This window comes from Fukomys damarensis, unplaced genomic scaffold (assembly GCF_012274545.1).
Source record: "Fukomys damarensis isolate Sample0158 unplaced genomic scaffold, DMR_v1.0_HiC HiC_scaffold_36, whole genome shotgun sequence".
Taxonomy (NCBI): domain Eukaryota; kingdom Metazoa; phylum Chordata; class Mammalia; order Rodentia; family Bathyergidae; genus Fukomys; species Fukomys damarensis.
In genome coordinates this window covers 3,288,998-3,303,151 of record NW_022900948.1, presented here as the reverse complement: position 1 = coordinate 3,303,151, position 14,154 = coordinate 3,288,998, and positions in this window count along the sequence as shown.

Below are 14,154 nucleotides of genomic sequence, written 5' to 3'. Positions count from 1 at the left end.
CTTCCTACCCAAGAACAAAGTATGTCTTTCCATTTTCTGATATCCTTTATCCTGTTTTATCTCTTTTTTCCAGAGTGCTATAGTTTTAAGAATAGAGGTCTTTCATTTGCTTAATTAGGTTGATTCCTAGGTATTTTTTTTCGGGGGGGAATGCTAATGTCAAAGTAGTTTTTCCTCCAGTTTCTGTTTTTGCTCAGTGACTATGTTGTACAGAAAGCTACTGATTTTTTCATGTTGGCCTTGTATCCAGCTACTCTACTTAATTTGGTTATTAAGTGTAGACTTTTTTGTGGAGTTTTGAGGGTTTTGTATATAGAGTATTATGTAATCTGCAAATAATGACAGTTTAACTTCTTCATTTCCTATCTTTAATCCTTTAATTTCTTTCTCTTGTCTAATTGCTGTGGCTAATGTTTCCAAAACTATATTGAACAGGAGTGGTGATAATGGACATCCTTGACTTGTTCCTGATTTTAGTATGAAGGATATCAGTTTTTGACCATTTAGTATGATGTTGCCTGTTGGTTTTTCATATATGGCTTTTATTAGGTTGAGATAGAGACCATCTATTTCAATTTTCTGTAATGGTTTTATCATGAATGTGTGTTGGATTCTGCTGAATGCATTTTCTGTATCTATTGAGAAAATCATATGGTTTCTGTCCTTGGCTTTTTAAAATATGTATGATCTTGATGATGTTCTGCATTCTGTTTTACCAGTGTCTTATTGAAGATTTTTGCACCTATGTTCATTAGGGTTATTGGCCTATAGTTCTCTTTTTCAGTTTGGTATTTCTCTGCTTTTAGGATCATGGAGATGCTTGCTTCCAGTAAATTTGGGAGTATTGCTTCTCTTTCAGTTTCATCAAAAAGTTTAAACAGTAAGGGGCTATAGTTCTCTAAATGCCTTGTAGAATTCAGCAGTGAAGCCTGGGCTTCATGAGTTGGTAAGTTTTTAATAACATTTTCAGTTTCATTATTGATGTTGAATTGTTTAGAATTTTGGTGTATTTTTCATTCAACTTTGGTAATTCCTGCATATATAGGAATCTGTCCATTTCTTCTATGTTATCCATGTTATTGGTGTATAGGCTCTCACTGTGGGTATAGACAATACTCTAGATTTCTGCTGCATCTCTTGTAATTTTACCCTTTCATTCCTAATTGCATGGATTTGGGGATTTTCTTTCCTTTTATTGATAAGGTTGGCTGAGGTTTTGTCAACTTTGTTTATTCTTTCAAAGAACCAACTTTGTACTTCACTGATTTTTTTGTATTATTTTCTTAGTCTCCATTGCATTGATTTTTTTCTCTGATCTTTGTAATTTCCTCCCTTATATGAGCTTTGGGTTTGTCCTGCTATTCTTTTTATAGAAGCTTGAGTTAAGCTTTAGCATTAGGTTTATTTGAGCTCTCTCTGTCTTTTCCTAATATAAGTATCCACTGCTAAGAATTTCTCTCATAAGACTGCTTTCATTATGTCCCATGGATTCTGATATGTAGTATTAGTATTTTCATTCAGTTGTAGAAACTAATTTCTTCTTTGATTTCCTGAGTGACCCAGTGGTTATTCAGAAGTATGTCGTTCAATTTCAATGTGTTTAAATTCTTCTGGGGATTGTTTTGCTCTTGATTTCCAGTTTAACGGTAGTATGGACTAATACTGTACAGGGAGTAACATCAGTTTCTTTGAACTTACTTAAACACTAATATTGTATTCATGCTTATTTGATCTTTCATGACCATTATTTTTTATACATAGTTGGGTACACTAGCATTTGCTGTGTATATATTTATGATTGTCACCTCTTCCCCTTAGATTGTTCCTTTACAAAGAAGTAGTGGCCTTCTTTGTCTCTCTTAATCACAGGTGGCTTAAAATCCATTTTATCTACAAAGAGGTTAGCTACTCCTGATTTTTTTCAAGTTCCTGTCACAGGTCATACTGTTTTCTACCCCTTAACTTTCAGGCTATGAGTTTCTTTTTTAATTTGGTGTTTCTTATATGCAGCATATTGTTGGATCTTGCTTCTTGACCCATTCTGACAGTATATTTCTTTTGATTGTTGAATTCAGTCCATTAACATTGATGGTTATAACTGATATGTATTGACTTATCCTTGTCATGACCTTTTCCTGTTGTTGGATTATCTCCTCTTGCATTTAATTTCTTGTCTTGCCTGATGGATTCATTGTGCTGGGATCTCTGGGGCTGTGATTCTCTTTGTCTTTTCCTAGGATATTGTTTAAAATTTTTTGGAGTACTGGTTTGCTACTCATGAAGTTCCTCAGGTATTTTTTTTCTCACCAAAGTATGTTATTTCTCCATCAATATTGAAAGATAGTATTGCAGGGCACTTCAATCTGGGTTGGAGGTTCTTTCTTTTAAGGCTTGTAATACTTCACTCCAGGCTCTTCCTGACTGGAGGGTTTGTGCTGAGAAGTCTGCTTTGATTCTGATGGGCTTCCTTTGTATGTGACTGGTTTCTTTTCTCTAACTGTAGTATTTTGTTCTCCTGTTGGGTTTCTGGAAACTTGACTATTATATGCCTACGTTTAGTTTTTTTGTTTGTTTGTTTTTTGTTTTAATAATGGCTGTTTGGAGTCCTATATGCCTCACTTATCTCTATGTCAAAATCTTTTCCCCTGCTCAGAAAATTCTCTGCCATTACTTTTAACAGTTGTTTTCTTGTTTTTTTGTTTTCATTTGCAATATCTCCTGCTTCTTCACTAATTTCTATCAGTCTTCTTATTCTTCTTTGCATCTTGTAGCAGCTGCTTGATTGAGTTCTCACTGTTCCTTACTATTTTTAAGAAATTTTTTCTTGGGCTAGTGATTTAGCTCAGTGGCACCACTCCTACCTCATAAGTACAAGGTCCTGAGTTTGATCCTGGTACCAAAAAATAAAAAAATAGAAACACAAGAAGACTGTTTTTCTTTTCCTGGTCACTAATTACAATCCTGTCTTCTCTATCTGAAATTCTGTGTAAACTTTCATGAAATTTTTAATCTCCTGGACATCTGTTTGCATCTGTTTTGTTGATTCCACTTGGTTCCTATGCTGGAATCCCGTCATGTTCCTCAGATCTTCTATTCTTTTAATCTGTATCCGCTCTAGATTTATTAATCATTTCTTGCACGATGGGTACAATCTCTGTTGTTATCTTATAAATTATTTGATTTTATTTTTCCCATATCCTCTTTATTGCCAGTTCTAGGGAGTCCAGGTGGTTGAGTATCAGATTGGTCCATCTCCTTGCGCCTTGGGGTTGCCTTAGGTGTCTGGAAGCCTAGTTTTGAGTCTTGTTTCTTTGTCTTCTCCTTTCAAAGATGCAGCCAGCTGTGCCTTTGTTGAGGCAACTCTTTGCTCATCCAGGAGGCTTTCGTTTTCAACAAGCTTCAGAGAAGCCCTCTCTCTGCTGCTCAGCACTGTGCCAATTTCTCGGTTCAGAATGGGGGCCTTGCGGTTCCCTGTTCTGTGCTCTTGTCCAGGCAGGGTTCCGGCTGAGGCCTGTGCACATTTAGGATGGCATCTGGGCATGCCTCTGACTGGGGCCTGCCCACCTGCACTGCATTGTCAGAAGCATCTTTGGCTGGGGACTGTCCACCTGAGTTGCTAGGGTCTGAGCAGGCTTCTGGCTGGGCCAGCAGGCACTTCCTGATGGTATCTTGGTGAGCCTCTGGCTGTGGCCTTTGTACCTGTGGAGCTGTTTTTCACGAGGGACTTTGGCTAGGGCCTGCACACTTAAGTAGCTCATGTTTGTGTGGTGCCCTGGCTGGGAGGCTGGGCCTTAGGCACCCGTGTTCTGTTGTCCACATGGGCTTCTGGCTGGGTTCTGTGCTCACTTACCAATGGGTATCTGGGTGATCTCTGGCTGTGGCCTGCATGCTTGAGCAGCTGTTTTCCCAAGCTGCTGATGTCTGGGTAGGGTCCAGTCTAGGACTTAGGGCACCCACCCCATTGCACAGACTTGTAAGTCTGTGCATTTACTGATGGTATCTCAGGTAGCAATTATTATCTGGAAGAGTCTCAAAGATCATCAAATTCCTGACTGCCTTGATTTTTTCTGTGCTACTGTGACTCTCTTAAGTGGATTATCCCAGTGACTTTGAAATCAAAGCCCTGGCCTTCACTCAATAGTTTCTGGGGAGCAGTACAAATGTTGTTTTGCTTTTATGTTGACCACAAAGCACACAAGGAAATAACTATGTCCACTTAAAATATCATATTCTTTTCTGATTTAGGGGAAAGATGTGCACCTCCTATAGTTATGGAAAGACACCTAGAAGTAATCAAATGAATGAAGATAACATACAGAATTCCATTTTGCTCTTATTTTAGGTTTACTGTGTTGCTGAGTGCTACATGCTTTAGAAATATCTACAATGGAAAGTTATTTAGACAGATAAAGTTGCGATTAACAAGCATACCTAATGCTGGTGGTAGATAGAGTTTTAGAACTATTATCTTAGTATCCATTATGACTTTAAGACAATTTAAAAGACTTACTGTTTTATTCTAACTAGTCCCCAATCTAAACCTTTTGGTGTTTCTTTTCTCTGAGATCAAAGAGTGAACTTTCTCGAGTCAGCCAGTCTATACACCATAGAGGCTTGTTTCTTTTGCATCTGGACGCATGTATGTGAAACCTGTAGTTGACAGAATCAGACTAAAAAACATCACCAATCCTAAAATAAAATGCAGGTGATTTCTGCCCCTATCTGGCCCCTCACATCTGTGATTTATCATTTCCCAGGTGCCAGATACAGACTAAAGAAATAGAAATAATATTTAAATGATGTCTTTTCAGAGTTAATTAATTCACAGTGACAAGTAAAATTGCATGGTTAAAAGATGATTTCCCATTTATATAGCACTTTGCTTATAGAATCATATTAATGGTACAAAAACAAAAACAAATGCCCTATGTATAAATGCAGTTTTGATCTTTCTAGATACTAAACTGTTAGAGAAATTCAACTTGCTCCATAAATTATGACACAGTATATAATATCCATAATTTTTTATTTTCCTTAAAGATTAAAAGAAGAGAAACAAGTCTTGAAATATTGGGTCTTACACTGGGTTTATTTGCATATATCACTTCATTTATTGCTCACCTAAATCCTAGAAGGTTGGCATTAGAACTATCATTTTAAAACTGAGAAAAGTGAGGGGACAGGGATTTAGTTCAGTGGTTCTGCCACCTGCCTCACAAGCACAAGGACCAGAGTTCAATCCCCAGTAAAAAAAAAAAAAAAAAAAAAAAAAAAAGAAGAAGAAGAAGAAGAAGAAGAAGAAGAAGAAGAAGAAGAAGAAGAAGAAGAAGAAGAAGAAGAAGAAGATGAGAAAAGTGAGCTTGAAAAAGTGAAATAACTCACTCAAAACCATAAAATAGGTAGATGGCATGGGGATAATATGAACCTAAATTTTCTGGTTTCTTTGCTATTCTTTGTGTAGTAGATAACTCTCTGTTCTGTATTTGTAAATGTAAAGGAAGTACAGAGGACAGAGAAAGTCTTTGAGAAAGAGAAGAGAGAGACACAGATAAATTGCAAACTTGAATAAACAATGTATTCATTTTCCATTTTCTGCACTATTTAAGTACAAACTAATCTCAGTGGTGTCGTGTTAGTTTGGATGATTACAAAAATCTTTCTATGGGGACTTGCTGGGACAGCTGCTTTAATTCTAAACTGTTTACTACTATTTCTACTTGGTGGCAGATATTAGAAAAGTTAAGTGTACAGCAGTCACTGACTTCAAATTAAGTGGTAATGAATGCAGATTTCCGTGAAGATTCCACGAGTTAGTAATTACAGTTTTATTGCAATTCGAAATGGTGAAATAAAGTCAGTCTCCACTGCCCCATACATGTAATTGATGAGTTAATCTGTCTTCAGCACTCTCGCTGTTCTAATATTTCTCCATCGATGCCATGAAAATTAATAGGATGCAAAATGTATAAAATTATACCCACTAAAAAAACCACGGTACAGTACCAGGGTGGCATATTTATTTCATCTGTGGACGGTACAGGGTCACCATCTTTTTTTCCCCTTTCCCAGTGACATTTTCAGGTTTGACATTCTGTGACATTTTCAGTTTAATATTGCTAATAGTCTGGCTGCAGAATTAAAAGTGCACCCCAAGGAAGGGTTGAATGCAAACACATCAGAAGAGTAACTTTTTTTCCTTCTAACAAATAGTGACATGTAAACAATATATACTCTAAGAATATAGGGGTGTCAAAACGGTTTCACGGGGGTTGGGGGGGTCTCTTCATTAGAATCTTAATATGCAAAAAACCAGTGTGAGACCATGCCGGCATGTTACCCAGGGACCAAACGTTAAATGTCTAAAGCAGAGACTGAGGGAAAGGTGCTTGACACATAGCAGGTGTGGCCTGCTCCCCTAGCTAAAGACAACAGAACAAAGATCTTTGCAATTGTGATTCCGGAGCACAGGAGTCCCTACACTATATATGCCTTACTGATGAACAAACCTCAATGTTAATTGAATGTTGATGCTTACTGACATTTATATAGGGTGATGTTTGATGAATAAAAGATTAGATTCTTTTTTAAAAATTAAGTTGATAAGCTCTGACTGCCCCATAGCAATATCTGTGAGTCCCTACTGCAATTCCAAACATGCCAGTCATCTCTTTACAATCAGCTGGCCCACTCGCTGCTTACTTCACTTCCTCTGTGAGCAGTGCAAGTTTTCACTGGGAAGGGAAAATCCGTGCAATATTCAATCATTACTATTGAGTAAAAGAAATACTGGCACTATTTAAGTTATGGTATTCAGTTACATTTCTTATTTTTAAAGCAGATTATATTTAACCACAATTAAGCTATTCTTCTTCTTTTTTTCTATAACTATGGTACCACCTATTTGAATAACTAAGATCATCTCCTAACTCCAAATATGGACATGTAGATGAGTGATATTTGGGCTTGAGATGGAATAAAACCAAACAGAGGAAAGCTAGAATCTACCAAACCAAGTGAAAAAATAAGACTCTTTATAGAAATAAGAGCTTGTACCTAGTCCACTTCGATGTTACTTCTAAAAGTCCTATGTTTGCCTGAGTATTGTCTTTTATGGTCCTCAGATTGTACCATGGTACAGTTTCTGAGGCTTCTCACCTAAAGTCAAAATATTCCAGATCCTAAGTGCTATCTCCAAGAACTTGGAGAGACAAACAATGCCTCAAATACTGTGGTCCTGAAGGTACACAAATCCATTGTGGGATTCATTTGGTTGAAATTTCAGATTGGAAAGTCATATAAACAAAGCAACACCTTTATATCTGTTAAGTGCTGTGCTCTATTGGCTGCAATGTTGCAACCAGATTTATTAAAAAAAGGCTGTAAGGGTGCAAATAAGAATGTGCAGCTATTTGCCACTGTTGGCAAATTTGTGTTTAGTATCACTAACATCAATTTACATTGAGTATTAGGCAAGCAACTGTCTATTATTTTCCTTTGATGCTTGCTTTTTCTAATTATTGAATTATGTGTTTTGTGAAACATTAGTTTCAGAAGCCCTCATTTTCTTATTTTGATTTTACTAAGCATCCAAATATAAATGACAACTGGTCTGTTTTACCTTCAACATTGTTTTTTTGTTTTATTTTGTTTTTTAGCTCACTTTTTATGTGTGGTTAATACAATCTAATAGCACATATACTTCTATTTATTTTTATTATTTGGCAATTCTTTTTCTTTTATGCCTACTTAATAGGCACTCAACATTAGTAGCATAGAAAATCCATTCCATGAATTTAAAATTTTTATAAGAAAATCATTTTAAGTGCTCTGACATATAGTTAAATGTAACCATTTAAGGCCATAACATCCTTCTCCTTTCTCCTCACCCTGTAACACAGAAGTGAATGGTAAGATTTGTCTTAATTGAGATTACTGTCATATATCAACAAAGTATGCTTCAGGTTAATAAGAAAAAATATATATTTATTTAAATGCAAGCCTAATATGATTATAGTGGCTATTGGAATTAATAGTTACACAATCCACAGAAGAAGAGTCTGTAAAATTAATAAAGTAGTGACATTTGTCATAATCTGTTCCCCAAAAAAGTGTGCTTTTTGATTATGGGTACAGAGAGAACTTACAAAAAAGGAATAACATTTTTTTGAAATGGATTAGCTAGCTTGACATTTGGGTAATAAATATTGGAAAGGTAATTGAAAGGAACAGTTACTGAGTACCTTGCACATAGCAAGCAGGGTACTGTAATTCACCCTGGAACATAAGTGTGTGGAGAAATGAAATGTTTATTTTCTTTTCCTAAAGTAGTTCAATATACTGAAGACAATGATTTATTTGCAGCAGACAAATATATAGGAATGAATAACACTCTACTCCTAAATAGGTGAAATATATTTGTAGCTTTCAATAGTGCGCATGTGAATACATATACAGATATTTGTTTTTAAAACAAAAAATATGAAAAAAGGGACAGTCTTACCATTTTATAAATGCAGTAATGCCTCAGTACATGAACACTTCTTTTCACAAACAATTCAGTTTGTAAACAGAATTATTCAGCAAAATTTTCTCTCTGTTCACAATCAGGTGAGACCATAGCCATCTTGCCCAAAATTGTAGTATGAATTAAGTTTGTAAACTGAGGTTCCACTGAGGTATTTAGGCTAAAAGTAAGCCTTGTCTCACAAAACAAAAGGAAGCTTTGGCCCACATAGATTCCCCAACACATCCTACCAGAAATTTAAGATACCAATTTTCCATGAAAATGGGAAAAAATAAAAACGTCCAATTTCTTTATGAAAGCGTCATGATTTTGGTATCAAAACATAATAGAAGGAAAATTGATCAGCAAATCTCATGAACATAAATAGAATCACTTAAAACAAAGCCTTTAGAAATTTGAGTCAGTAATATATAGGTAGGCTAACGTGTCACAATCAATTTATGTTAATTCTGAATGTACAAAGTGAATTAAACTTAAAAAAATAAGTAACTCTCTACAAAAGTAGAATAAACAATAAAAAGCATATGATCACCACAATAAACATTGTATGGCCTTTAATAAATTAAACATCAATTCTAATTTTTACAGAGTGCTTAGCAGCTAAGTCATAAAGAAATTTAAGCAGTCTTGGTGAATTAGAAAACAGTAAGGAAACAGTATGGCCATTGCTCAAAAAATAAAAATACAATTAACATGTGATGCAGTAGCCCCACTTCAAAGTATAAACTCAACATAAATGTATGGTTTTTATATATTGACATTATATCATGTGCATTTGTTAAATAATAGTTCATATTAGTAATTTAATTATAAAGTATTTAGAATATTTTTAAAGTTATTGTATAATAATTTGATTTCTTTCTAATTCTTACAGTTTTGGTTTATTGTTCTTTTGTGAGGCTTTCAGTACATCCGCATTAAAAATATTCATGAATGGGCTGGGGATTTAGCTCAGTGGTTCGCTGCATGTAGGGATATGAATAAATGCTTACACACTCATGACTATAGAAATCATTAGTCATTATAGCCCAAAATTTGAAGTAACCCAAGTATCCATGAATAGATGAGCAAAATCGGGAATATTAGTCAGCTTTAAATATGAAGGATATTTTGACACATTTAAATGTAAATGAACCTTGACAACATTATGCTAGGTGAAATAAAACAGATACTAGCAATAAATGCTGCATGGTTCTATATATAGGAAGAATCTAGAGTAGGCAAATTCAGAGTGATATAAAGAAGGAAGGGCAAGGCCAAATGAAGAGTAGGTGTTCTGTGGGTACAAAGTTTCAACTTTGTCAGATGAGAGAATAGTTCTGGAGATGGATGGTAGTGATTGTTACCCACTATAAGTTTACTTACCAATAAACTGCAATTAAAATGTTTAAGACAATAAATACTAAGTTTTAGAACAATTTAATTTTTTGAAAGAAATGGAAAAAAAGCTTAGCAAACCAAGAATAATAAAAGCTGTAAAAGTGAAAACTTAATAAAAGCTATACCAAAAAGTTCATGAATTATATTGCACTGCAATGTGTATAAATTCCTTATATGCTATATATACATATACATAATATATTTCTTTTTTTTTTTAATACTGGGTATAGAACTCAGATCCTTGTGCTTGGAAGGCAGGTGGTGGAAACACTGAGCTAAATCCCTGGAACTTTCATGAATACTTTTAATGCTGAAGCAGTGAAAATCTGACAAAAGAAAAATAAATCAAAGTTGTAAGAATTAGAAAAAAATCAAATTATTACACATTAACTATATTTAAAAATACCCTAAATATTTTATAAATAATTTACTAAAATGAACTATTAATAAATGTGAATGACACAATGTCAATATATAAAAACAGTACATTTCTATGCATCTTCAACAAACATTCAGAATTAAAACAAAAGACATTTACAAGATCATAAATTGTCAAATATCTCAGAATGAATATACCAAAAGATGCATAATATTTCTACACAGAGAATCATGGAACACTATTGAGAAAAATAAATAATAAAAATTATGAACTATATTTATTAGTGGAAAGATAAATTATTCTGCTAATCTATATTTTTCAATGCCAATCAAAATCTCAATAGTTGTGTGAGAGTTTAAATGCTGGAAAAATATATTTGGGAACACCAAGGAACAGAATAGCTATGACAATTTACTAAGTTTAAATTGTAAGTTAATTTTAAAGCTGCAGCATTTAAGAAAGCATAGTATTTGAGAAGAGACCCCCCCAAAAAAAAACAGAATATAGAGCTCAAGAAAAAAAAAACATGCAAAATGTGAATAGTTACTGTCTATGTAAGTGACAATTGGTATAATCAGATTTCGAAACTGTTTAGTTTCATGTAATAAAGTTGAAGATAGGCTTTCAGCAAATGCATACCTCAGAGATATTTGTGCAGTTGTATGCTAAAGTATATAAACAAGAAGGCTCATAACTGCATTGCTTTTAAGAAGCCAAAATAACAACCAACCCAAATGCTAATCAATAGTATAAATTACTTTTTAATGAGGTATAATCATATAAATTAATATAGGTTTCTGCCAAGAAACAAACAGCTATGGGGAAACATCTTAGCCAATGTTAATCAATAGGATAAATAATTTTTAAGTGGTATAATCATAAAAATGAATATTATACATTCATGACAATAAGCAAACCATTATGGGGAACATCACAGACAAACTTAAAATATAGCAAATCAAGCTACACATAAATGAATAAAAAGTATATAATTCTGCTTACGTTCAAACAGCAAGTAGAACTAAACTCCAGTTTCATCACATGCTTAGGAAGGGACGTTATAAACCTAAGCAAGCACATGACTGTCATCAGTAAAGGGAGACATGCTAATGATTGAGTTGAAGTGAGAGAAAGCCTTCCACTGTCCTGGCAGAGTTTTATTACTCTGTTGCTGATAAAGCGTGATGACTGTGACAAAGACCTATATATTGGTTACTTAGTTTATAATATTTTACAATAGTAAGGTAAAAAAAGACTTCATATTAAATGAATGTTGAAAGAATGCCAAAAACATATTTAAATGATGTGAGGGATGTTGCCTTCATTTACTAAAGCCCTGTGTTATATTTTATTACTGGTCCTCCTGGCTATTAGATGAGCTGAGAGACAATGGCAGGGATTTATAGATACCTGAAAGACACTAAAGTCCTAAAATGTCATCAATTTTTGTTCCAGCAATGGAGTTAAATTTCACAGTAAATGCCTGGGGAAGATTTAAATGTCTTTTCTTCTTCTGCTGCTGCTGCTGCTGCTTCCCTTAAATGTCTTACCTGTGAACAAACATTCCTATTTCAAGATCCAAATAGGTGTTTTTAAATTCCCTGACTCCTCGTCAGTATGTAATTCTCATCCCCAATCTGCTTGAGGTTGGAGACTCCCATTCCTGTTTAGTAGAAAAGATATATATAGAGAGGTTCACAGTGTAGAACAGTTAATACACAAGCCTATAATGCTTCAAGCTCTACACACAATTGACAGAGATGGTACAATCCATGAAAACTGTAAATACAGTCAGAGAAATGAGGCATTACGACATCATTCAACAAATTCATTTACCCACGTACCTCCTTGTCAATGTGCAAAGTGTTTGAATTGCAATTCAGATATTCTACACTACTGTTACTTCACTGGCCTCACTTCTTCCTGAACTGCTTGTGTGGGTCATGGTCTGTTTGGAACTATTCCAAAAGTGACGCTAATCTCTCACATCCCAGGTCTGCTCAAACAGATGTTCAGATAGCATCGTGCCCAGAGGAAGACAGGCCAAAGACTATTCACAAAGCAACTGGTTGCCTGCAATGCAGAAAATAAACCATCGAAGCTGTCCTAAGATACGAAGTGAAATAAGGATAGAAAACCAAAGCTCTTCATTGATAAGAATAAAATTATACAAATAAACTAAGTATGTTTGTGTATGCATATTCTGTGTGATGTGATGTGTCGTATGGGGTGGGAAGAAGCAAAACAGTAGTTGCACCCAATCATACCGGTGAGTTATAATAATAGAAAGCCTCTTGGACGCAGTGAAATGATGTGTGACTTACATTTACAAACCCTCAGGTCCACACTGAAACAATAGGAGGGTAAAGGCAAGTCAAGAATGCCTTCATTTGTTTAACAACCAGAAATATGTTCCTTTCTCCAGGCAAACCTATGGAGGGTTAAGCTGATCTGCTGTGCTGAGCAAACAGAGCAGTGCTTTCCAACAGCATCTGCTGGGGACTGAGGAAAGCTGTTTTCACTTAATAGATACCATTTTCCATTTTTATTTCTTATGGAGTGTAAACTCTTAAAGAAATGATGCATTGCATGGAAATTCATCCACAGCTGAGAGTGCAAATAAGGGAAGAAAAACAAAATCATAAAAGACATTAAAAGGTACATTTCAGAAAACAAGTTTACTCAGTTTTTAGGCAATGAAGCATTCAGGTTTTCAATTTTAACAGAGAGGCAGAAAATATGAAAACAAAGTGATTCCTAGGGAAAAGATACACTTCACATAGCTGAGGAAAGTTGGTTATTTTTAAACTTTTTCTTCGCAAAAGAAAAAAGGAAAGTAGTGTAGCTGAGGGTTTTACTTGTCTCCTGAGAGTCGGCATTCTTGCAGTTTGTGCGTAGGAAGCAAAAGCTTGCTAAACTATTTGAGAAAGAAAGTGTATATACAATAAAGCAGCAGGAAGCATGTGTTGAATTTACCGTCCCACAGCCGAGAGTTCTTTGTTACTTTGCTACTTCCACGGCAATTCACAGGCTGAACACGGTGAGTTATAATTTGAAAAACCAAAGGCTCTATTTCAAAACTATATCTCTGAAAATCAAAATGTATTGCTGAAAATGCGCATCTTTTAAAGTTTACATATATTTAGATGTCTGGTATGTAATTATAGCACATTGGTCTTGAGAACAGACATCTAAGCTATTCCTTTTTGCCAGAGGAAGGACGTTGATGAAATGTTCAGACATTAAAGCATTTTCCTCTGTGCCTACTAACTGATGCATAATGATTTGGAATTGATTGATCTCAACGAAGTTTCAATATAAAATGAAGAAAGGTAAAATATGTCCTTCAATCTTTGGTTGCAGTCTTCCAAACACATAGGTAACCTTTTTTTTGCTACTAAAAGCACTTTAAACACACACAAACTGATGATATAAAGGGCTAAACAGAAGTCACTGATTTTCAAATTGGTTTGACTCAGCTAATATCTAAATATTGAGAAATATATGCCTACACAACATTTTTTTAGCTATTAAAAGAGTATGTTTTCTAGATGAATACATTTCCTGTTATGAAAAAGTATCTTAGTTTTATTTAAAGGAGTAATTATAATATTTTACTGAAGCATTTTGTTGGATTTGCTTTTATATGCACTTGGTCAAGTGGGCTAGCATAGTGTTTTGGTTGTTTAGTATGGGAGCAAAATGTATAAAAGGAGCAGTTATTAATAAAAGGCAGCAGGTGTTCCTGAAAATTTATTATGTGACAGGCACTGGTCTGAGAGTTTTACAGTTTTCTAAACTACCATCTTGATGCAGAACTAAGTTAAGAGACCAGAGTTCTTCTCAGTTAAAACATATTCTGCCCTGAAAA